Source organism: Mesocricetus auratus, unplaced genomic scaffold, assembly GCF_017639785.1.
Source record: "Mesocricetus auratus isolate SY011 unplaced genomic scaffold, BCM_Maur_2.0 Super-Scaffold_100676, whole genome shotgun sequence".
Taxonomy (NCBI): Eukaryota; Metazoa; Chordata; class Mammalia; order Rodentia; family Cricetidae; genus Mesocricetus; species Mesocricetus auratus.
In genome coordinates, this window is record NW_024429266.1 from 17675122 (window position 1) to 17699033 (window position 23912).

A 23912-nucleotide genomic window follows, 5' to 3' on the forward strand; every position below is an offset into this window, starting at 1 on the left:
AACTGATCATTTGAATGAAGCTCCAGGGCCACAATAAACTAAATAAGTGCAAAATGCTTTCTTAAAATAAGAAAACAAAATAATTTTATTTTATGCTAAATAGCATATAATCAAAACTCTGATATTTGTGCATATGTGTTTGTCACTTCATGAACTTTTTAAAAGCGCTGCATCAGTTTTTAAAGTTTAAGTTTATGGCTGGTAGTGTTTTTTTTTTTTTTTTTTTTTTTTTTTTGGTTTTTGAGACAGGGTTTCTCTGTGGCTTCGGAGGCTGTCCTGGAACTAGCTCTTGTAGACCAGGCTGGCCTCGAACTCACAGAGATCCGCCTGCCTCTGCCTCCCAAGTGCTAGGATTAAAGGCGTGCGCCACCAACGCCCGGCTGGCTGGTAGTGTTTTAATGAAGTTCCCTGACAGTAAAAAGTACTTGTTATTGATTCACAAATTATATCTCCAACCAGCTTGAATTTTCCTGGGCTCTCAGAGCATAAGCTGACCAAGTAAGGATATGTATATGTGTACATGTGTGTTTGTGTCAGGAAATAGGATCAATTAAAAACTGGGATATATACATGCTATAGTACAGTTAGTTATAAAGACTGATATGTTTGGGCCAAGAATGCCTTAATATTTGTTGTTGGGAAAGTAATTATTATACCACCAATTCTTCTGTAGCAGTTTAAAGTCGTTTATTTAGAAACAAAAAGTAATTAAAACTACTGTTAGAAATGTTATAGAAGATGAATTTATTATTTATTTTTCTGGTGGTGCTGGAGGTAGGACCCAGGTCTTCACACATGCTGGACACTCTACCATTGGGTTCGATCCTTAGTCTTCTTTTTACATTTGTGACACCTGACTTCGCGGAGTACCCAGTTCCCTTGAACTGTCTGTAGTCCTGGCAGCTGTTGTCCTTGCAAACCTCCTTTCTTGGCCTCCGGGGCTAGGATTACAGGACAGACCTCAGCTTGCTGAATTCTAATTTGTTAATGCTTGAATGGACATACATTTTTTTCATCTTTATTTTTATGTGTCTGGGTGTTTTCCCTGCATGATATCTGTGTATCATGTGCATGCTTCCTGCCCTAGAGGCCAGAAGAGGGCAGATTCCCTTGGACTGGAATTACAGATGTTGTGAGCTGCTGTGTAGTGCTGGGAATTGAACCCAGACTGTGAGAAAGCAGCCAGTGCTTTTTATAACCAAGCTATTTTTCCAACCCAAGGCATTTTTATTATAAAGAGCTTCAAACTTTTTCTTACATAACTCCCAAAATAGTAAGGGTGTACTTCTTAGTTCATATGACTGGTGTGTGTGTGTGTGTGTGTGTGCGCGTGCTTTGTGTTCTTTCTCAATGTGGGGGATTCACTCTGGGACATCAAGCATGCTAGGCAGGCTTTACACTGAGATACTTTCTTACCTATAGTGCTATCTTTGCTGGTGATAGATGGTGATACTGTAATACTTCTACAGCTTGCTTCTAAGAAGGGTTTTGAACTTAATAAAAATCAATTACATTGTATAGCAACAACAAACAAACTTGCAAATAACTGGTAGTTGTGACAGTTGATCTTCAGTTGTGACATACTTACTTGTTCAGATGTTGATGTCTACCTTGGCAGGCTATCATTTGAGGGCTGGTGCAGAAACAACTACTTAGGTAATACAGATAACAGCGCATCAGGTTCCCAGATTCTCAAATAACATTTGTATGACTGATTCAGCCCAGCATATGACAGGCCAAAGAATCCTTTGAATTGACAATCATCTCTGATGGTGCTGAAGCAAAATAGTATAGGGTGATGTCATGGGAAGAAGGCTTTTAGAATTCTCTGTTGGATGCTTGAATTGAAAGTCAACTTCATGTTTCCACTGGGAAACTTATCCTCTGGAGACATCTAACAAAGTCCACAGACACTTAGGTGTCACAGCCATGAGAGGAATCTCATTGATTGAAGCCAAAGAGATTGTCAAACACAATGCACAGGAGACCCCCCTCCGAGGGCGTTTTCCAGCCCTAAGACCATTCAGCTAGGTTTCACGACCTCTCTCCCTTCCCCACTCATTGGTGCTAATAGGAAAGATCCTCTTCCCAGTAAAGATAGGCAGGTGGGGTGTGGTGGCTCCTGCCTTCAATCACAGCACTCACAGGTCAGGGCCTGCCAGGACCGCATAGTGAGACTCTTTAAAAACAAACAACAACAAAAAACAACACAAACAGAGTCAAAGTCTTTAAAAATGTCAGGCTTAAGGTAGAGACATAGATAGTTCCTTGATACCTGTAGACAAAAATGAAGGGCCAGGGGCTTCCCTTCCTTTCCATTCTTGTCCTTTGCTGTTTGTTTGATTTTTTTCTTCAGCTATGTCTTGCTATGTAGCTCAGGCTGGCCACCAGCGTATGCTTCTCCTGCCTCAGTATCCTGAGTACTAGGATTACAGATACCTGCTACCTTACTGCACTTTTGATAAAGGGTTTTCTTGAGCAAAACATCCCAAAGGAGGAAAATGGGAGGACTTAAATGAACAGGTCCATCTGGAGTTGTCAACTCAACAAACAAATAGCAAAGAATCCAGAAAGTAAGACTTACTCATTTCTTAGGTATTTAGCCTGGCTGGAATGAAAAAAAATATTCACAAACACTACAGACTTCAGGCTTAGACTTACTAACAGCCAAGTTCCTGTATGGTGTGTTCCTTTCTTCTTCTAACAGCTGATGTGAAACGGCGGGGAGAAACCTGAGAGTTCCTTGTAATTATTTTAAAGAAATATTTTTCAAAGACAAGAGTAAAGCTGGTAAGCCCAAATGATTCACCTTCTTGGAATAAGTTCATTGACTTGGAGGTTTAACCTGACAGAACTGGTGTCTGGAATCCAGGTGAGGAGGAGGTAACTGAATTCTGGCTTTGTCTTAAGCTTTAAAAGGCACAATCACAAGGCACTGTGAATACAGACAGGTGGAACCATTGTGAACTGCTGAGATTTTGGTTACATTCCTGGGTTTTTTCCCCAAAGACTCAGGGGCTCCAAGCTGCTTGTTCCCTCCTGCCTGCTATATAAGCATCACGCATCACCCATAAGTGTAGAAGGAGAAGCCCTGTATCCTGAGGATGGAGTGGAGGGGAGAGGAGACTGCTTTCCTGTGTCACTGCACTGTATTCATGCAGGACTCTTAAGAGCCTGGGGTGGAGCATGCTTCCTTTGGCCTCAGGTGAGGAAGAAATTTAGGAAGGAAGGTTCTTGAGAACTATAGTTTGTCAGTGATCTGGGCTCTTCATCATATTGGCTAAGAAGTGAGGCTTGAGACTCATAGGAGATTAGGCAGTTAACCAGAAGAAAGGCAGGAGGTAACCACTGAAGGGAAAGACACAGTGACGGAGAAAAGATGGCATTGGGTGCCTGCTTCTAGATGCTGAGGAAGACAGGAAGCTGGCAGACTGACCTGGCCACTACTCTGTCTCTAACTGCCTTCTTATAGCGCAGCTGCTATTACACATTTCATACTTGTGTTTCTAAGTTTGTGTCTATGAAATACCCAGCACAAGTACCGTGTCTCCATTTTCTAAGTTCTCTGCAGAGAAATGGGTGAAACTGTAAATATTTCATTGACTTTAAAGAGTGTGTGATTAAGATAAGCATGGTAGCATAGACAGATATATGTACTATAACTTTTTTAAATGTTATAAATTAAAATTTAAATTCACACACTAAGTAGAGTTTCATAACTATTTTCATGCATATATGTCATTATACTTTGATTCTTTTCATTCCACTCTTCTTTCCTTCACCTCCTCCCCAAATTATCCCTGCTTCTCCTCTTACAGTATGTGTATTTCATTATTATGATGGCTAAGTCAGTTGCCAACTTGACACACCTGGGAAGAGCGAGAACCTCACTTGAAGATTTGCCTTAATCATACTGGCCTGAGGGCAAGTCTGTGGGAACATTTTCTTGGTTGCTAGTTGATGTGGAAGGGCCCAGTCCGCTTTGGGTAATACCATCCCTGGGCAGATGGGTCTGGGCTGTACAAGAAAGGAAACTGAGTGTGAGGCTGTGGGCAAGCCAGTAGGAAGCCTTCCTCCATGGTCTCTGCTTCAATTCCTGCCTCATGTTCCCATATGATGGAAAGCAACCTGCAGGCTGAAATGAATCCTACCAGAATGTTTTATCACAGCATCAGGAAGGCAAACTAGAACAGAAAGTGTTACCAGAGTGAGCATGGCTGTGATGGACCTGACCATGTGACTTTTATGCCCTGGGTGGTTTTGTAGCAGAAAGCTGGAAGACTTTAGAGCTTTGGACTGGAAAGGCCACTGCGTGCTCAGACCCTAGTAAGCTGTGGTGACATGGGAAGATAATTCAGAGAGCAAACAGTGGAGGCCGGGCTTGTGGGGCTTCAGAGTAAAGCAAGACTGTCAGGTGTGATGTGGAATTTTGGGTTAAGAGGCTTTAGAAATGAAATCTTTGCGCTGCTGGGACAATGGATGCTGGCTAGCCAGAATTGAAGAGTCAGTTGTTGTTAGTAAGAGACAAGCATCACTGAGGAGAAGGCTCCTGGGGAATATTTCTTGAGTCAGCACAAAGTAGTTGTACTCCTGAGGGGGCCAAGGCCACAACTCAGTCTGGCAGCTAAACTTGGAAAATAAGGAATAAAAGTCTCCCACATAGTACTGGTGTGGGTGTCATATAAGCAGCAGGATTTTAAGGGTCATGGAAAGAAAATGAGGCTTAGCACCATGTGGAAGACATTAATGAAGGTGCAGGCTCAGTTGAAGTGGAGACCCCAGCATATTGGAGATGCCAGGACCATGGGATGTATAGTAGAGCCAGCCTCTGCCTATTAGACAAGCTCTGTGTGCTTTGGATGACAGGACTAAAGAGGTGCTTACACAAACCCTTTGGAGAAAAGGAGCTCATGAGTGAGTCCCATATATTCATTTGTTAAATGGACATGTAGGTTGGTTACAATTTTTTAGTTATTGTGAGTAGTGTAACAATAAGCAGACTATGAAATACCTCTGTGGTATGTTGATTCTGAGTCCTTTGAGTATGTATCCAGGAATGGTTTGGGTTGGACACATCGTAATGGGTTTTTGTTTTTGTTGTTTGGTTGTTTTCTGAGGACACTTCACACTGACTTCCATAGTGAGTGAGCCAATTCCTGCCAATGTGTAAGGGTTCCTCTTTGTCCATATCCTTGCTGGAATTTGTTGTCATTTGTTTTCTTAATTATAGCTATTCTGATTGAGGTGAGGTGGAATCTCAAAGCAGATTGATTTCTTTCATGTTTCTCCATCGCCAGTGTGTGTGTGTGTACGTGTGTGTGTGTGTGTGTGTGTGTGTGTGTATGTGTGTGTGTGTACGTGTGTACATATGCCCACATGCCATGTGGAATAGAAGACAACTCATAGAAGTCAGTTCTCTCTATCATCTGGATTCTAGAGATTGAATTCACTCAGAGCCTTGACTTCACTGAGTTCATTGAGTTCACCTTTGCCCACTGAACTTCACTAGTGCTAAAAGTAGTTTTACTTTTAATTTTCCTCGTAGGATGTTGAGTAATTTTCAAATATCAATCAACTACATTTGTGAACTATCCTGTTTACTAGCCTATTAGCACTAAATGATTTAAGACTTTTTGTGTTTAATTTTTGTAGTTCTTATATATTCTAGATATTAATCTCCTGTCTGATGTAAGTCAACAAATAATTACCCCTTTTTGTAGACTGTCTCTTTATGTTGGTGATTGTTTCTTTTGCTGTAAGAAGCATTTTAATTTCATGTAATCACATTGGTTAATTCTTGAGATGTTTTCTTATCCTTTTGATGGCACCTGTATCTTGAAATATTTACCTATGTTTTCCTCTACCAGTTTCAATGTTTCATGGCTTACACTGAGGTCTTGGAGCTGCCTCTAGGTCAATGGTATGATTCCAGTTTCAGGATGGTGCCTGTGTCTTGAAATATTTACTGATGTCTTCTTCTACCAGTTTCAATGTTTCATGTCTTACACTGAGGTCTTGGAACTGACTCCATGTCAATGGTATGAGTCTAGTTTTATTCTTCTACATGTGGATATGAAGATTTCCAAGAATCATTGGTTAAAGACGCTATCTTTTCCCCAGTGTATGTTTTTGACATGTGATGGTTAACGTGATAGGGTGTGCAATCACTTAGAAGTAACTCATCATATTTGTGAAGGAGTTCCAAGATTGGCTGATGGAGGTGGGAGTTTGGGTCACAAAAATGAGAATAGTAACTAATATGGAGATATTTGTGGGAGGAAAATAGAGAATGACTGAAGGGGGAAAGTGGAGCATAAATGGTCTGTAGAGGTGCAAGCAAATGTTGAGACTCTCCACAGGACAGGTGATGACAGCATCAGCATACTCTAAGAGGGCACTGTTGGATTTTCTGATGTCACTTTGTACAAGTCCAGGTAAAGGGATGGTACCTGCAATCATTTTGAACTGTTTCTGTGTTCCTGAAAACAACGTAGGTAACCATTACTATTATGGTTTGTATCTGAACGGCCCCTCAGAGACTCATGCTTTGATCCTCAGTCAGTGGTGGTGCTTTAGGAAGAAGAGAGTCTGTGGAACCTTTAGGAAGAAGGCCAACCTAGCAGAATTAGGTTGTCACTAGACAGACCACTGAAGATTAGACCTGACCCTCAGCTCATGCCTTACTGTCTCTGCTTCCTGAACTGTTGGGGTATGAATCATTCTACTCTACCATCATGCTTTTCCGAGGTAAGCTAAACCCTCTACACTGTGAGGTAAAATGAGTCCTTCCTCCTTTTAAGTTGTTCCATTGGGTATTTTGTGATGGTGACTAATATAATTAGCGTTCTTTAGAGGTGTTATCTATAGAAAATCTAATGGAGGCACACTCTCTGGCACATGCTCTTTAGAGTCAAAGCAAATGACCATGGGCAGGGTAAGGGAGGAAATCTTTTCTCAGGATCATTTTCGCCCACAGGACAGCTGAACTTTTGCTAGTACTTGTCATTATTCCTAATTAACGTTTGGTATTTACCAGCTCCCTTGTGGCTTGAAGCTGATGCCATTTTGTAAGCCTTGGAGCCCATGCCATTGCTGTTTTCTGGGACTATACCCTCAGTTGTCTTTAAATAAATGTTATTTTCTTTGTTCTTGACTAGATTCATTTCTTGCTTATAGTCACAAAGGTTAGAACACAGTAAATAGTTCATGTGATACCCTTTTATTACATATATCCATGTGTGGCATTTTGCTTCTTGGCAGTTACTTTAGAAAAAGAATAAATATCTTAGGCAGGAAAGCCAGAGTGGTAAACCAATGTGTTGTGTCTCAGTTGCTTTGGGTGAGATCATGGTTCTTTTTGGTTTCTTGCTTTTGTTTCCTTTTTTAACATGAAATTTTTGACAAAAGACTTCCTGTGAGCTAGCTTCATCCAGTTCAGTTTTCCCAGCCATGACACCAGCTAGCATCCTGGAGTTTACCTCACTGACCACTAGCTATTTTTATTTTAATTTATTTTTAAAACCTCTCTCTTCACCTATTTTAGACTTACAGTGAAGTTAAGAGGCCAGGATGAAAGGCTCCTCCTCACGATAGCATCTTACATAACCCTAGTACAATAGTCAAGGTTGGGAAATGAACATCAGTACAATAGCGTGAGCTAAACTGCAGACTTTTTCTCAGACTTCACCAGATTTTCCACAGTCGTACTTCTCCCTTCTTGGTTTCTACCCAGGACCCCCTGCACTGTATTCAGCTGTAAATTGTCCTTTGTCTCTTCCAGTCCGTCGCAACCTCTCAACCCCTTGTTTTTGATGCTTATTCAGAGGGTGGGTGGACCCATCATTTTACAGACTCTCCTCCATTCTGAGACGTCCTGTAAATTCTGACCATGCTGGTTTCAGAGAAAGTATATACTTGACTGTGTTGCTTTGAGTGTGGTGCCACATCCCTGTAATACCATCACTCACGAGCCTTAGAAAAGGGAATGTCATGTTAGAAGCCAGGCTATCCTACAGTGTAAAACCTCGTTTTAAAAGCAACAGCAATACAACAACCAAAAGGAATACCATAGAAAAAGTGTTACAGTGTCCTGGTGTGTCTCCTGGGTGGTGTCGATGTTTAATCAAGAGGGTACCAGTCACATTTCCATACTGTGAAGTTACTTTTTATTTCTTGCAGTTAGCAAGCATGTTGGGACTATACATTAAAACCACAGCTGTTCTCCTCAAACCTTCACCCCATGTCTTTCATCCATCAACGAACCTTGTACAACAAGCTTTTGTGTCAGTTGCTTTTTAATAATTCCATGTTTCTTACTTTCTGTTGACAATTTGTTATGTGGAATTCTACTCTGAGGAAGAGCTGTTTCCTTTTTCATGGTCTGTGTCCTACTTTGCTTTTGTATTTCTGTGATAAATACCATGACCAAAAGCAACTTGAGGAAGACAGGGTTCATTTTAGCTTGCAAGTTACAGTCCATCATCAAAAGAAGCCAGCGAAAAAGAGCAAGGCAGGAAACTGGAGGATGGTACTACCCACAGTGGGATGGTCCCTTCTACATCAATTGCCACCCAAGAAAATGCCAGTGCAACCTCATTTACATAACTTCATGTAATGATTTTGTGCTACATCAACTCTTGATTTCCTGATTGTAAGGCATGATTGTCAGAGAAGGCAAGCTGAAGGACTGAGGATCTTGTCAACAAGCTGACCTCAGAGGAAGGGGAATGATGAATGTCACTGTACCTTAGGATAAAATGCCAGACAGGAAAAGACGGACTAGAGGCAACTCCTGTGCTGTGCTGAACTTTGTGGGGAGGACTTGTGGAACCTTAAAGAACTGAGGAGGTAAAGGACATGTAGGATGCTAGTTAGATGATTCTAGCCAGTGTGCAATCTTAGCATGAGATTATTACAACAATAGTATCTGAAAGCCTCCATTCTGTCTCTACTCTTCTCACCATGAATGCTTGTGCTAAGACTCTGAAGATGATGCACACACCCTGATAATCTACCTGTGGCCTATCGAAGGGGGCTGGTTGAGACATTGAGATGGTCCCAATGGTGGAGTGAACAGTGCTACACTTGGTGTCCAAACTTACATCCATCAACAGAACTGTTTGCTTGTCCTGTGACCACTGGGAGAAGGCTGACCTTTGTAAATCTAGCTTTATCATCTCTTGCTAAATGGCAACAGAACCCATGTACTTATTGTTTGTTCAGGAATAAGTCTCAGAAGAGAATTCTTTAATACAAAATTGTCTACAGTTCATAAGATGAGAGAGCAGATGCACCTTTCTCCTATGTACAATGAGTTCAGAGACACTCAATCTAGTATGCTGGGCTTGATGATTTATATTACAATGCTCAGGAGATAGATACCCATGAACCAGGCATAGGGTCTCTCAATATAGTCCCAGCACTTGCAAGGCTGAGGCTGGAGGGTCACCATGAGCTTGAGGCCAACCTTGACTACAGAGTGAGACCTGTCTTAAACAAAACAGAGCAGAGGAGAAACAATTCTCCCTATGAAAATTCCAAGCATAGATATTGTCTCCCTCTAGATGTACAAAGCCTGATCCAGTGCCTGACTCACAGAGGTGCAGTATGAAAATGTTATTGGAACCATCTCCATCTTTTGAGCCTCTGTTCAAGGAAAATGTTAAGTATTTGTCTTAGTTAGCATTCTGTTACTATAACGAAATACATGAGATGGCTAGCTTACTAAAACAAAAGGTCATTTTGTCTCACAGTGTTTATTTTGGGTTTTTGTTGGTGTGTCAAGGTTGAAGTGTTAGGTAAAATAAAACCATATGATTCATGGCTAGGAATAAAAGTAGAAGAGGATTAAGGGTAGGAGTTAGGGTAAATGTGACCAAAGAACTAGTATACTTATGAAAAATACTTTATAAGAAATAGCAGAGGGGAAAAGAGTCCATCATTTACAACTCTCTTCAAGGCCATCTCCCTAATACTCTGAGGAATTCCCTGAAGGCCTACCTCCTCAAGGTTCCCCCACTCCTCAACAATGTCACTTGGGATTAGTCCTCCAAACACGAACCTTTGGAGGACATTTTCCACTGACAGCAGAGCAGTAGCTCTGCCACAGCAAAAAGTAAAAATGTACAATGCCCCGATAAAGCAAAGAATATCTGTTCAGTGGCCAATGTCTTGGCTTATACTAATAATCACATTAGTTTCACAATTAGCAGTATCCTAGGAAGAGATGGATACAGTTGGATGGCAGAAGGTCAAGGTCATAAGATATTGTTAAAGCAAAAAGTATGGCTATGATATTGGGGCAGATGGTGGCTGAGCAACTAGCAGGTCATCAGAGGAGGCTCATTATAGGAAGAGCATTTCAATCCAGAAGAGGATTTATGAGAAGCATCACTTAGTACAGATATTCTTTGTCCAACTTGGAGTAAGATGTTATGGAATTCACTGCATCTTGGAAATATTGTTTTATGGGTATAATAGAAAAGGATAGACACTCATATTTTGTTGGGTTACCACACATTTACCTCAGGAGGCTAGGTCTCAGAAATCTAGCATGCACACAGAAAATATGGGAAAAGGAGGCAGAGGGGAGAGAGCTAGAGGAAAGAGGCTAAGAGAAATGTGAACCATTTTGAAGGAGAAGAGATGCAGGGAAAGAAACACGGAGTAGATGAGAGTGAGCAGGTGCCATTCATCTGGCTTTCCTGCACTGCTCAGAACCTGGCGCTTCCTCAGAAGAGGCCAAAGTCCTCAGATGACCCTGCCCCGAGATACCCCTTAACTTTCTTCTTCTCTCACAAATCTTAAGTAAAATTGCCTTTGAAAGCTTTTCATCTGCTTCTCAAATGTTCCCACAGTCTTTAGAATCTGAATGGTACTGTGTGTTTCAGCCATGAAAGAGAACATTTCTGGAGGGTAATTGGGAAAATTGAGGGTCTGAACCCCACAAGAGACAATGAGTTTTGACAAGGAAAAATGTCTGGCAAATGCCAAGGATTTTTAAAAATTATTTATTTATTTTTATGAGTAATCATGATGATTCTTTGAATAATTATACTCTGTCACAGTTGCTTGGATATGTGGCTTCTTGTCAGTGAATAAGGTTATTTTGTTGTCCTTATTTTTAGGAAGAGATACACAGTATTGAAATATTTCTAATGTCGATGATGTTGCATTTCTTGAATACTTTTCTTCTAGTGGCTGATGACTCACTAGGCTATCACTCTGTCCCTAGAACACTATGATGCCACCAGTCCTAGTCAGAAAATCATTCCTATAGTTGGTGGGGGAAGGGGAGGTGATGAGGGTGGGGGCAGTATACAGGATGAAAGCCACACACTAGGAGAACACTGGTGAAACACAAGGTTGGAACCACTGCTCACATCTTTGAATTCTGATTTATTTAGTTATTCCCAGGTTTTAAAATACTCAGCTGCCCTGTTATCAGGCCAACCTCAAACAAATAGAGTGTTTTGGCTGCAGGAATATACAATTTGGACACTGTAGTTTCATAATTCAATTTTCTTTTTACAAGCATGATGAATGAGGACTAGGGCTATTATTCTACTGGAAGACTAAGTACAATGAATGAACATGAACCCTAATGTCCTCTTGTACACAGAAGGAGCTTAAAGCTAGGGCAGTCTAGAGCCTGTCTGGTCTGGTCCTTGGTTAGAAGAGCAAGAATACCCTTACCTACGGATTTTCACATGGAAGGGAAGGACACACAGGATTAACGGACTCATAAAAGGACTGGCATTAGTAGTGTGTCACATATTACTGGAAAAATATCTATACAAAAGAATTGTTTGCAAATATGGTAAGTAGATCTCATTTGTTTCTTACAGCAATCATTATTTTAAAGCCAGTATTCTTACTATTTGTATGATACTCTTTCCATCCTTATGCTCTCAGACCTACTCTTGTATTTTAATGTTATTGTGGTGGAGCAGTGTTGAATATTTGGCAGCAATGCTGTGTTTGGTCTATGATTTTTTATTTTTATCTTTTGCATTTCTCAGGTGGAACCTGTGACTTTATGCACACTATGCAAGCATGCTGCTGCTAAGATACGTCCTTATCCTTAGCTTTGAAAATGTATTGATGAGGACATTTGACAAGTGTGGGTAGTAGAAGTTAGGATAGCAAAAGTGTTAGTGATTGTGTAAAAATTTATAAGGTTACTGGAGCCAACATCATTAATGCCATAGTTACATAGAAAGGTGACTGTGAAAACCCAACAATATCTGTGTTTCATCATGCAGGAAGGGTAGATAGCTTCAGGCTCTCAAGCTCTGGGCCCTCTTTCATTTCAGTAAGTGCCCTTGTGTCATTTCTGTTTCTGTCATAAACCCCCCTGAGAGAAGCAACTTATGGAGGTAGGGTTTATTTGGCTTACAGTTGCATGTGAACCTAGTATTGCAGGGAAGTCAAGGCAGGGACTGAAAACAGTTTGTTACGCTCATGGTCAGAAAGAGAGAGAACCAACACACACATGGAACAAACCCAGGGAATGCTGCTGCCCATATTTAGGCTGGCTTTTCCCACATCAGATAGTGCAAATCAAGACAGTCCCCATAGATGTGTCCACAGACCCATCTTTGAGGCTCTATTCTTAGATTTAGACAATGTCAGGTTGACAATTAAAACTAACCATCCCAACTAGTTATGGCAGTCTTTTTGTGAATAGTAGCCCAATAAAGAAAAACATAAATGGTAATGAGCCATCCTAAATTCTAAATAGATGATTTTTTTTCAAGATCTAGATGTGTAGAAGAGCTAACCCTGGATGTCCATAAGGGGAGGAGCTCAGAGTCTGCTACTTAGAAAGGTAAAAATGGAGGTTCTGCCCCAATAGCTCTCAGGTGTCTGGGTCTAGAGGAGTTGGTCACAGAGAACAGTAGGTTTACAGAGTTTGTAGGCAGTAGAAAGTGTCAACAGAGTCTCTGAGGATCTGGTTAGAATCCAGAGCTTGTCACAGATTGAGGGTGGAAACAGCAGGACCAGAAGCAACAGCAGCCCCTGCCGGAGGCTCGGGACTCCCATCGTTTTACTAAACATTAAGAAAATAAGAAAAGGTTACACACTTGTATATCGATTATAAAATTGGTTCTGTACTTTTCTACTTTGTCTACTAGAGTCACCTTGCTTTTCGTTAAGACTTAGAATGATATCAAATATATATACATATATATTAGTATATGTATATATATGTGCATATACTAATGCATACATAGAACTGACACAATATTTTGATTTATAGGAATTTGAAGTACCCCGAGAAATAAACCATATGTTCTTAATTTTGTTTTAGAGTCTGGAGATGTTTGAAAACTAGACCATAACCCCGACAAGATAGCAATGAGAAAGAGGAAATGTAAGTACGTGCTCCTTGATCTTTGTGACAAATGAACAACATTGCCTTCACCTTTGTGTAAGGGAGGGCCAGATGTGTAATTGATCTTTATGATGGGTTATGGAATAATCTAGTGCCATTATTTGAGTATATTAAGAAATATGTGGGTTAGAGTGATTGTTCAGAGGATAAAGGCAGCTGCTGCTAAGCTTGACAACCTCTGAGTTCAATTCCCAGGACCCACATGGAAGGAGAGAACCTATTCCTGAAGGTTGTTCTCTGACCTCTATGTCCATATTGTGGCATATGTACACACACACACACACACACACACACACACACACACACACACACACACACACACACAAGAAAAGAACCTAATGTATAGACTCTAAATTGGCCCCGATGGCACTTGCCTGTAACAGTCAGCTTCTTAATTTAATTTAAAAATTAATCATTTTTGTTGATCAGTTTTAATTACTTTTCAAGAAACTGACAAAGCCTGCCTTGGCCTTTTGCAGATGTGCCATGACTATATACACGCTGAAATAGTATGTTTATATCCAACCACAATTTTAAATTCATCTTTGTGTATCAATTGCCCAATAATCAGAAAACACATTTTTATTGCTTCTGACTGTCACGAAGTAAGCAGGTAAAGCCAGAAGGACTGCCATTCATCTGACTGGCCACAAGAAGACATTTGCTGACTGAGAAGTTTTCATCCAAGCCAACAGCACCTACAATTACATAGCCCTGAAATATACTGTCCTATTTGGAGGTTGCTTTTTTCTATTATAAATCTCCAATTCTGAAGAAAACTGCTTGTACTTTTCCGCAAGGTCGTCATTAAGGTGTTGCAACACGAAATGGACAGATGCATGCAAACCCGGGAGAAGGGCAAAGATCTGAGATGCTGGCAGTTCCTACACAACTGAACATTGGCGTCGCAGGATTAAGCAATTGCATTTTTAAATTTTTCAACAATGAATGGATATGCCTCTATACAAAATCTTGTACATGAAGTTTACATAAGCTTTATGAATAACCAAAAAAACTGGGGACACTCCAAGTTTTTACTACCCACTGTCCTTCAATAGAGTAAACAAATGTGCTACATCCATACAATGTAATATTACACAGTGGGAAGAAATGAGCTATCATGATGGTTGGTTTTAAATGTCAACATGCCACAAAATAGAATCACCCGAGTGAGGAGCCTCAGTTGAGGAATTGCCTCTATCAGGTTGGCCTATGGGAGTGTTCATGGAGGACTTTGATTATCTTAATTGATCTGGGAAGACCAAGCCACCTTGTGGTTGGAATCTCCCTAGTAGCAGCCCAGATTTAAAAAGAACACAGGAGAAGGAAGATATTTGGTATCTCCTCACTCAACCGTTCCTGTTGCAGCTACTAATTCCTTTGCTGATACTAAAACCAGATTTTCTGGACTCCCAAGGTGAACAGAGGAGCAGTGGTTCTCCAGGATTTATTTCAGGCTAGGACAGTTGAGGTACCCAACCTTGTGGACTGAACAACTGTTGGTCTATCAGTTTCCTCATTGTTGAGGCTGTAGGTTTGTGTGGCAGACATACTTGGCCTGATAGTTTCTTGATATAATGTTAGAGTAAGAATGGAATTCTCTCCTCTGCACATCTGGCTTATTTAGAAAACAGAGGTTTCTGGGTTTGTAAAGATTCCAGCTGGCTTCATTTTTCATTCTAGAACATGACAATACTTTATGCATATGGGTACTAATGCCCCTAGTTTCTGGTTTTAAGGACAGAGAAAGTCTGGTGGAATAGAAACGAAACCAAAAATCAGATTGGTTATTTATTTCAAAGTTACTTTTCTTGTAAAGGGATCAGGGAGAGGGGGTAGTGGAAACATGACTGGTTAACATCAGGTCACCACAGTTGGTAACAAGATGGTGTGGGGTTAGCAATGAGTAACATATGTGAGTAATCCATTGTCATTCTTAACTCTGTTCTTCCAGTGGCCTTCCACATTTTGTTTTTAACAACCTAAAGGCTGATTTTTCCTCCTCATTTCAGGAGAAATGAAAGTTTATTTTATGGACCCTGCTATGAGCCTGCTATGCCATATGTAAGGGAGTCAGTCTGTCTCCCTGAGTTTACTAACCCTTGAGTCTGATGATATCTCACTTTCTTCTGGCTGATGTCTCCAAAGCAGTTGTCAGTGCCTATGTGTGAAGGAGTAATATGCCTTCTACTATGGCCATGGTCTAGTCACAAGTCTCCCCAAAGTCTCCATGTTTCCAGCTTGAAAATCATCTAGGAATTAGTGCTAGCAATGTTTGGTTTTGTTTTTAATTTATTTTTAAATAACGTATTTATTCATTCTTTTAAAATTTCATAGAATGTAGTTTGGTCATATTCACACACCATGAAAGTCCTCTAAAATACATCTGCACCTCTAACCCACATAACTTTGCCTCCTCTTCCTCCTCCTCCTCCTCCTTCTCTTCTTCTTCCTCCTCCTACTGCCCATGGAGTCCAATTTGTTGTTGCCAAGATATTATTAGGTGTGGGGCCAACTCTTGGAGCAGCATAGTTCAAGAGAACTGACTCTCTTTCCCAGTGGCTATCACATGTCAATAGCTGTTGTCTCTTTTATGATGGGATTTTTGTCTGAACTAAGTTTACGTAGGACTTGTGTGTGCTGTCACAATCTCTGTGAGTTCATGTGTGCAACTATCATGTTGTAATTGGAAAACACATCTTCATTGTAGTCACCCATTGCTTCTGGTTTTTTCTTATACTCTTTTGACCTCCTCTTCCCTGACCATCCTTGGGAATAGGTGTGTTATAGATATGTCCTTTGGGGTTGTGCACTCTGTAGTTTCTCTGCATGTTGATCAGTTGTGGGTCTCTGTGTTAATCACTGTCTACCTACGGCAAGAAGAAGCTTTTCTATGAGTACTGAGCGATGTGCTGGCCTATGAGTGTATCAATAGGTCATTAGAAGCCAGTTTCAGGCCATACTACCCTGAATATGCCTGACATTCCCTATTGTTTCTTCAATCAGTTATAAGATGCTTTAAAGCATATTTTTGTTTCCCTAAAACCTAATGCAACATCCAGTCACTGACATTTTATGTCTGATGACCTTTTTTCTTTTCCTTAGTTGTGCTTAAAACATAAAACATACGTTATGGAACTCAGTGCAACATGACACCTTCCTTCTTCATAATGTCCCAGAAGAAAACATTCTCTCCCAACCTAAAGAGAACAATTCAAGGATATAAGAGATCAGAGTTCTAGTCTTGGCTCTCTCATTAAGTAGGTGTTGACCTTAGTCATATCCATTAACACTTCTTTGGATTCAAGTTTTGTCATCCATAGAATGGTAGAAGTTAGACATCCTTACAGTTCACACTAACTCAGCACTTGAATCTAGGCCACCTTGTCAGACTAGGGCAAAGGAAGTGGCAGGGTAATAGACACGAAATTGCTCTTTTCTCTGTGTAAAGCACCTGGGCTGTTTCCAAATGGAAATTTCAGCATTAGTAATTGTGAGCAAGAGATGCCCCAGCTAAGCCTAGTGAGACGACAGCAGCTCAGGCATAGGACTCAGGGTATGCAGTCCCACGTTGTGTATATCTGGCACCACCTCGGACTTTCACATGAATAGAAACGAAAGACTTCTTAGCTTTCAAAAATAAAATGTTTCATATTTAAATTGGATTTGTGTTTGAATTATTCTTAGGAACAAGGGGAAATTAGTTAAACCTCCAAGTCATTCTCCAACTCTCCATCTGCTGGCTCACCCCCACGCCTCCCCAGTACCTTCTGTGCTCCTATTCTTCCCCTGGTACCCACTGTTTACTGATCCTCTGGCCCCTTCTCCAGGCTCTTGTGTCTGTACACGTTTGTAGGCTACATCTACTGTTGCCTCCTAAAGCCCTTTTGGAAGATGGACACTATCCTTCTAAATACTCCCCCACCTGCCTGAATGACACTGTTAATGCAGCAACACAGATACTGTTATAATCCAGTGAGCCTCTCTGAGAGCCAATTTCTCTTGGTTTTATGTTTCCCATAGTTACCATCTGTGAGCACATTAGCAAACCCAGAAAGGCCTAGAAGCTCTGCTTCTTGCCTACACGGGTGTGTTGTCAATAATGCAGTTATATAACTTATTACTGATAATTATGCATTTTATCATTTCAGGGATCTGTTGTTTGTTCAGATTAACTTCATAAGGGTCTTAGTCTAGCTCTGAATATTGCCAAATCTCAGAATGACATGGCCAGAGATAGCTATGTAATTTAGCCACGTCACCCTCCACTGACACCTCACAGCTGCCTAAATGACACCCACTGTTGTTTACTTTGCTGAGAACTGTCTCCCCACAGTTCTGGCAAAAAGACGAAGATGAGTAACATAATGAATAGGCAACTAGAAGGGGAAATTTAGGGCAATTTAAATGCATCTACTTCTGCCTTGATGAATTGCCGTGAGCAGCATGAGACAGAAACTGGCACATGATTTTAAATGCTGGAGACATGAAGGCCAATCATTGCTCCAGGATCAGAATTTGAGAACAGATGTACAGACTTGGTTTATTTTACTTCTCTCTTCAGTTTACTCTGTTTTAGAAAAGGAAAAGATTTCTTTTATTTTTCAATTATGTGTATGTCTGTGAGTGCAGGTACCTTAGGAGGCCAGAAGAGGGCATAGGATGCCCTGAAGCTGGCGTTACAGGTGTGGAGCTGCCTGGTGTGGATGCTGGGAATGGAACTTGGATCTCCTGTGAAAAGCCATTGAACCATCTCTCCAGGCCCTCCAACTTACTCTTACTATCACTCATTTAAATACATCTCATGTTTATTTGTATCTTGCTTTAGGAAGGATTAAGAAAAGCCATTATTTTTACCCTCAGACTTTTTGCATCCTGGTAGTTTAAGTTCATATTCTTTTTTCTCTGATTTCTCTCTCTCTCTCTCTCTCTCTCTCTCTCTCTCTCTCTCTCTCTCTCTCTCTCTCTCTTTCTGGTTTTTACGAGACAGGGTTTCTCTGTATTGTTTTGGAGGCTGTCGGTCCAGCCCAGTCTCGAACTCACAGAGATCCTCCTGCCTCTGCCTCCCGAGTGCTGGGATTAAAGGCGTGCGCCACCACCGCCCGGCCTGATCTCTCTTTTTTAAAAAGATTATTATTTTTACAATGTGCATGTGAGTAAGTGTGTTTATGTGCATGTTCAAGTGCCTGAAGAAACCAGAAGATGGCCTGGTGATAGAGTTTCAGGCACTTGTAAGTGGCCTGATGTGGATGCTAGGAACACAACTCCAGTCATTTGCAAGATCAGCAAGACTCTTAATCCCTAAACCATCTTTTCTATCTGTTTTCTCTTATCTTTATTGATTTTTGAGATAATCCCTTTATAGAACACAGATTGATCTTTTACTCTAGATTCTCTTGTCTCAGCTTCCCACATGCTGGGATTTATAGGAATAAGCCTCAATGTCTGGATCAATTTTTCTTCTTTCTTCTCTATTACCTACTGGGTCCAAATCCATCTCTATCCACTAGATATGCAGAATTAGAGAAACTGGGAAACAAGTCTGGGTATTTGTGTATGCACAGACAACATAACTGATTTAATAAGGGACTCAATAAGTTTGTTGAACATGGACAAACAAGTTGGTCACCAGAACTTTTTCTCTGATTATTTTTCAAATGTGCCCAGTCCTGAGTAAAATATAAAGAAATTCCTTCTGGGCATGATAGCTGTATGAAGGAATGGCATTGGTGATCTTCCTTCCAAATTCCTAAATAGCAAAATATACAAATATATTTTCTAAGCATCTGAAAACCACAGATAAATACCATCCCTACATAGTACATTTGGGGCTGGAAGAGCACTCTCAGTTATTTTTGAGAGGTTCAGAGTGTTGTGGAAGTACATGAGTAAAATGCCTTGCTGAGCTCCTCTGCCAAGTTATGAAGTTTAAGGACTGCTGGCAAGAAGAGACTCTGAACCCCTCCTTCTCTATCCCCAGTAGAGGATTTGGACTTTCACCAGTAGACACAGGTTTTGCAGTTCAATCATGTTTCATAGGGCCTAGAAAATAAAAGCACACACAGAAATAGTTGAATCATTGAGAAACAAGCAAATCTTCCTCTGAAATGGACTTCCTGCTTGAATAGGAAAGGGAATTTATTCTTAACAATATTCTGACCCCTGCTCGTGTGATATTACACTACATGCTGTGTAGTGAAGACAGTTTAAAGGATGTGGTGGATTATATGAGAATAAACACAAATGCTGGGTGTGAGAAAGGGGCTGAGTTAGGTGAGGGCACAGAGTAGAAGTAATTGATTCTTAGAAATCAGAAGTAAGAAATCAGAAGTTACTGATTTCTTAGTTGTAAATAATGAGGCCAAATCAAGTTAATACCCTAAATAACGTGTACCTTATAATCTTCATACTTGTAGTTTGCCTTATTTTTCTATAAAACCACATCATTTGAGGCTTGTTTCTTATCTGTATCTCATCTCATCTTCTGGAGAGTGGAGACTTTATTGTTTTTATTTTTATCTCTAGCACCAAGTGTGAACTTGATATATATTTGGATACATGCATATTTCTTTAATAGATAAGTTCAAGGGGAAAGCCACTTAAAAGATCAGGGGTAGGTTAAAAAGTATAATTTCTCCATGCAACTGAAAAAGTAAATCTGGACTTAGATGGAGAGATACTAAATACACAAGGACCATTGCACAAGGAAAGGGGGCACTGTGACTTCCAGGAAATGCTCTGTCTTTTAAGTCTGCAAGTGTCTGGGACAGAAAGTTTTCTTGACTAGGGAGAAGTGAGGAATGTGAGTGGATGGGTATGTGCAAGTAGCTTGACCTAGCTCAAGGTGGTGTGAACAGGAATTTTGCATTTTGATGTGTGCTTCATCTTAGGAAAGATCTGTGGCCTGGGGGAAAGGAGAGAAGTTTCATCAAGTTGCCTTGGTAGGAGGTTTGTCCAGATCAGTCAGTCAGTGATAACCAAAGAATGAGAATCTGAAGGGTTGTTTTCACTTTGTTAGGCTGATATAACAGCTTACAGGAAATAGCAATTTATCACTCATAGTTTTGGGGCTAGAAATCCAAGATCAAGGCACTAGTGGACTAGGTGTTTGGCCGGGCCCACTTCCTACTTCACAAGTAGCATCCTTCTCCTGGAACATCACATGGTAGAAGGTCAACTGAGCATCTTTGTGTTGATGTTATAAGTGACTAGCCCCATTATCTACCTTCTTGCTCTAGTTACTTACAAAGGTCCAGTGCCTTAAAACATCACCATGGAGATGAGAATTTCAGCACACAAACACTGGAGGCTACAAACATTGAGACCAGAGAAAGGACCATGTCTGATTTTGTCACAAGTATGCCACTGTTATTCAGCCTTGTCTAAGTTATAAATGGAGGCTGGTCTTTTTGATAAGAAGTGATTATTGACTGCTACTATTTGTCACACTGTTAACCCACAGGATTTTGGTTATTATGAGGACACTCATGCCCTGAAAGATGAGAGGATGGCAGGTATGGTGATTGTCACTGTTGTCCCCTCCAGTCTCAAACTTAATGGAGAGGCTGTTCTCTAACACTCACTTCCTGTCATCAAGTATAGCTGCCATCTGCCATCTAAGTTACAGACTCTTAAGTCTTACTTTGTCATACTTCCTATGGGTCATTGAATGACATTATTGGAGATGATTCAATGAGAAAACTCAGAATATGTTCCTTATTTTATTCAACATTCTGCAAACCAGAGTGATAGATTATTAAAGTTAAAAAAATGATGCTCTCAGCTGTAAATAATTTATAGACTCAAAGAAAGTTGGAATTAAGTTGTTTATACTTTCTTGCCTCTGAATAGCTTGCTGTGGGAGGCAGCCCTAGTTCCTAAACCTCATTTGGCACCAAATCACTCTGTTCTGTGGCTCTTATTAAATGCATAAATCTTGTGTTTTACACATGAACAATCAACCTCAAACATTCAGTATAGTTCCAAAGGACAAGAAGCTTGGAGAGTGCTGATCGCGGCTTGAAAATACTAACATTTGAAGCATGTTAAAAGAGCATCTTGGAGAAGTAACAGTGCCTCCCCAGGTAATGGCCAGTGTCTCTGCTCAGAGAGAAAGACTGCATCTTTCCCCAGCTTCCCCAGGTTGACTTAATGCTGCAGAAGACAAAGGGGTCCACATCAGAGAGGGTAGATTGAAACATTCTCATTTTCTAGCCCTTGGGAGGGCATGGATGGCATTTTTCAACAAGCAGGGGAAAAGTACTTTAAAGCACATCAAGGAAATTCTGTGTTACCAAGTTTGGCAAGAAGAATATTAATCTCCATTTTGCTGGTAAGCAATACAAACCATTATCTGTATGGCACACATGTCTTGCTGGTCACCAGGCTAAGCAGTCACTGGATCTTTGCAACAGTGTTTTGCTGTTTTTATCCTTGGGATCCACAAAGCAAATGTGAGGCATTTTCCTGGGTTTGGGCAACTACAGTGTGGTGGATCATAGCCTCAAATGCTGCTCTTTCTTTGTGGGCTTCCCAGCCAATGCTTCCTATGGCATTTAGCTCCATCATCTAAAACATTCTGTACAGTTTTGTATATTGATATTAAATATCAAATGTATTAAAACGCTACACAGACATAGTTAGCTAGGTAGATAGATAGATAGATAGATATCAGAAGATAATTAAAAAATGAAATAAATCCTTTCTTTACATACTCATAGAATGCCTTGGACAGTCATGAACTTAATGTTGGTGAGTCAACTCCTCTAGATGATTCGCTTTTATGGTCTGTGCAGGGGGAAAGCCGAGGCTCATGGTGTCTTGGTTATTTGCCCAGAAAAACATTGTAATTAGAATATTCTAGAAAAGCACCCCTGCTCCTCTTACAAAAATCCTCTAAGATCCTGCCCCAATGCCACTTGCTCAGCCTAGGCATTGTCTTCATTTGGATACTCTGAAAAGACACCTTGACCATGGTAAGGAAAGCATTTAGTTGAGGAGACTTGCTTACAGTTTCAGAGGTTCAGTCCATTATCATAATAGCAGGGAGTATGGCGTTATATAGGCAGATGTGACATCTTGCAGGTAACAGGAAGATAACTGAGACATTGGGTGGTATGTGAACATAGGAAACCTCAAAACTCACCCCTACAGTGATACACTTCCTCCAACAAGGCTATACCCTCTCCAACAAAGCCACACCTCCTAATAGTGTTACTCCCTGAGATTATGGGGGCTAATTACATCCAAGCTACTACACTTTCCTAAAGGACATAGAATGATCATTGGAAGAAGGTAGTTGAAAATAAGTGATAATAAGTGACCAGTTACATTGATGAGATGACAATTATAATTGTCATCAGCATCTCTTTACTGGTTACATTCATTTGTATACATATATTAAGTATCTTTGCTTTCTTTAATTTCTTATTCATTTATCACATAACAAAAGCCATTGAAGCTTCATATCAATATCTAGATATAGTTAATTTTTTAGTATAGTACTTAAATTATTAAGTGTCAGGAGGAAAGTAAACATCATTGAAGGACTTTACCTCTTTTTCTGGGGAAGGGATAAGTGTTTAGCTTTCTACAGGGAAGCTGCTCATGTTGGATGGCATTAAGAACTTGTTATGGTCTTTGTTTCAAGATTAAGTGTGTTTTAAGAGGTAGTGTATGGGTACTCAGTTGATAAGGGTTGGACTGTGGTGACTAATAGTATCTGTTGATTTCATTGGGTAAGAGATGACTATGTATTTGGCCAAACATTTCACTTGGCATGTCTGTTAGTGTAAGTCAGTGGGCTTGGGAAAGAAAATTCCCCCTTAGCAATGTGAGGTGACATCACTCAACCCAAGTGAGACCTGCATAGAAGAATAACTCAGAAGACTGAGTTTCTGTCTTTCCTCTTGGGAAGGGTGCTTATGTCATTGTCTGCTCCCGGCAAGGGCATCTGAATCTTGAACTCAGATCATGACTTACATTGTTGCCACTTAAGTTCTTAGCTCTCAGAATTCAGAATAATTTGCATGACTGGTTTTCATTTTCCTCTACCTTGAAGATTGTGGGAGTTCTTGGCCTCCATGATCATGTGAGCCAATTCCTATAAATGTGTGTGTGCCATCTGTTTCTGTCCCTCTATCCCCCTCTCCCTTTGTTCCTCTCTTTCTTCATTCCCCTGACCCCCTATATGTTGAACATATATTCTATTGATTTTGATACATTGGGCACATTATATTTAATACATAACACACCTGTTAATATATTATTCTGTTTCCTTGGAGAGCACTGCCAACCATAGTATTTTAAGAATTGAAACAAAATCATTTTCTTTAACAGAATATACTGGAAGTCTTTCCTTGGTTGGCACAGATCCAGGGTAGTTTGGCTCCACAGCATGGCTCTGACCACTGAGCTTTGTGAAGTATCCCTCTCCAGAGGAACCTTGTACCATTTCATTAAATTACTTTTGTCTTCTGGAGGGAGGTTTATTGGTTCTCGGCACAACCGGGAAATC

At 40.5% G+C, this 23912-nt stretch overlaps 1 long non-coding RNA gene across 5 annotated transcripts; it reads left to right on the plus strand.

The window, feature by feature from the left end:
• The first annotated feature begins 1093 nt into the window (after nt 1–1093).
• LOC110342448 lies at nt 1094–17496 on the plus strand. 5 transcript variants are annotated; one of them, XR_005874175.1, is made up of 4 exons: nt 1094–3205; nt 11621–11818; nt 13313–13375; nt 13876–17496. It is a non-coding gene; the product is annotated as an uncharacterized LOC110342448 (long non-coding RNA). The 5 variants fall into 5 exon arrangements; XR_002384517.2 differs by lacking the exon at nt 11621–11818 and adding an exon at nt 12759–12829; XR_005874176.1 differs by lacking the exon at nt 11621–11818 and adding an exon at nt 12759–12829 and having other exon boundaries at nt 14003–17496.
• The last annotated feature ends 6416 nt before the right edge of the window (nt 17497–23912 follow it).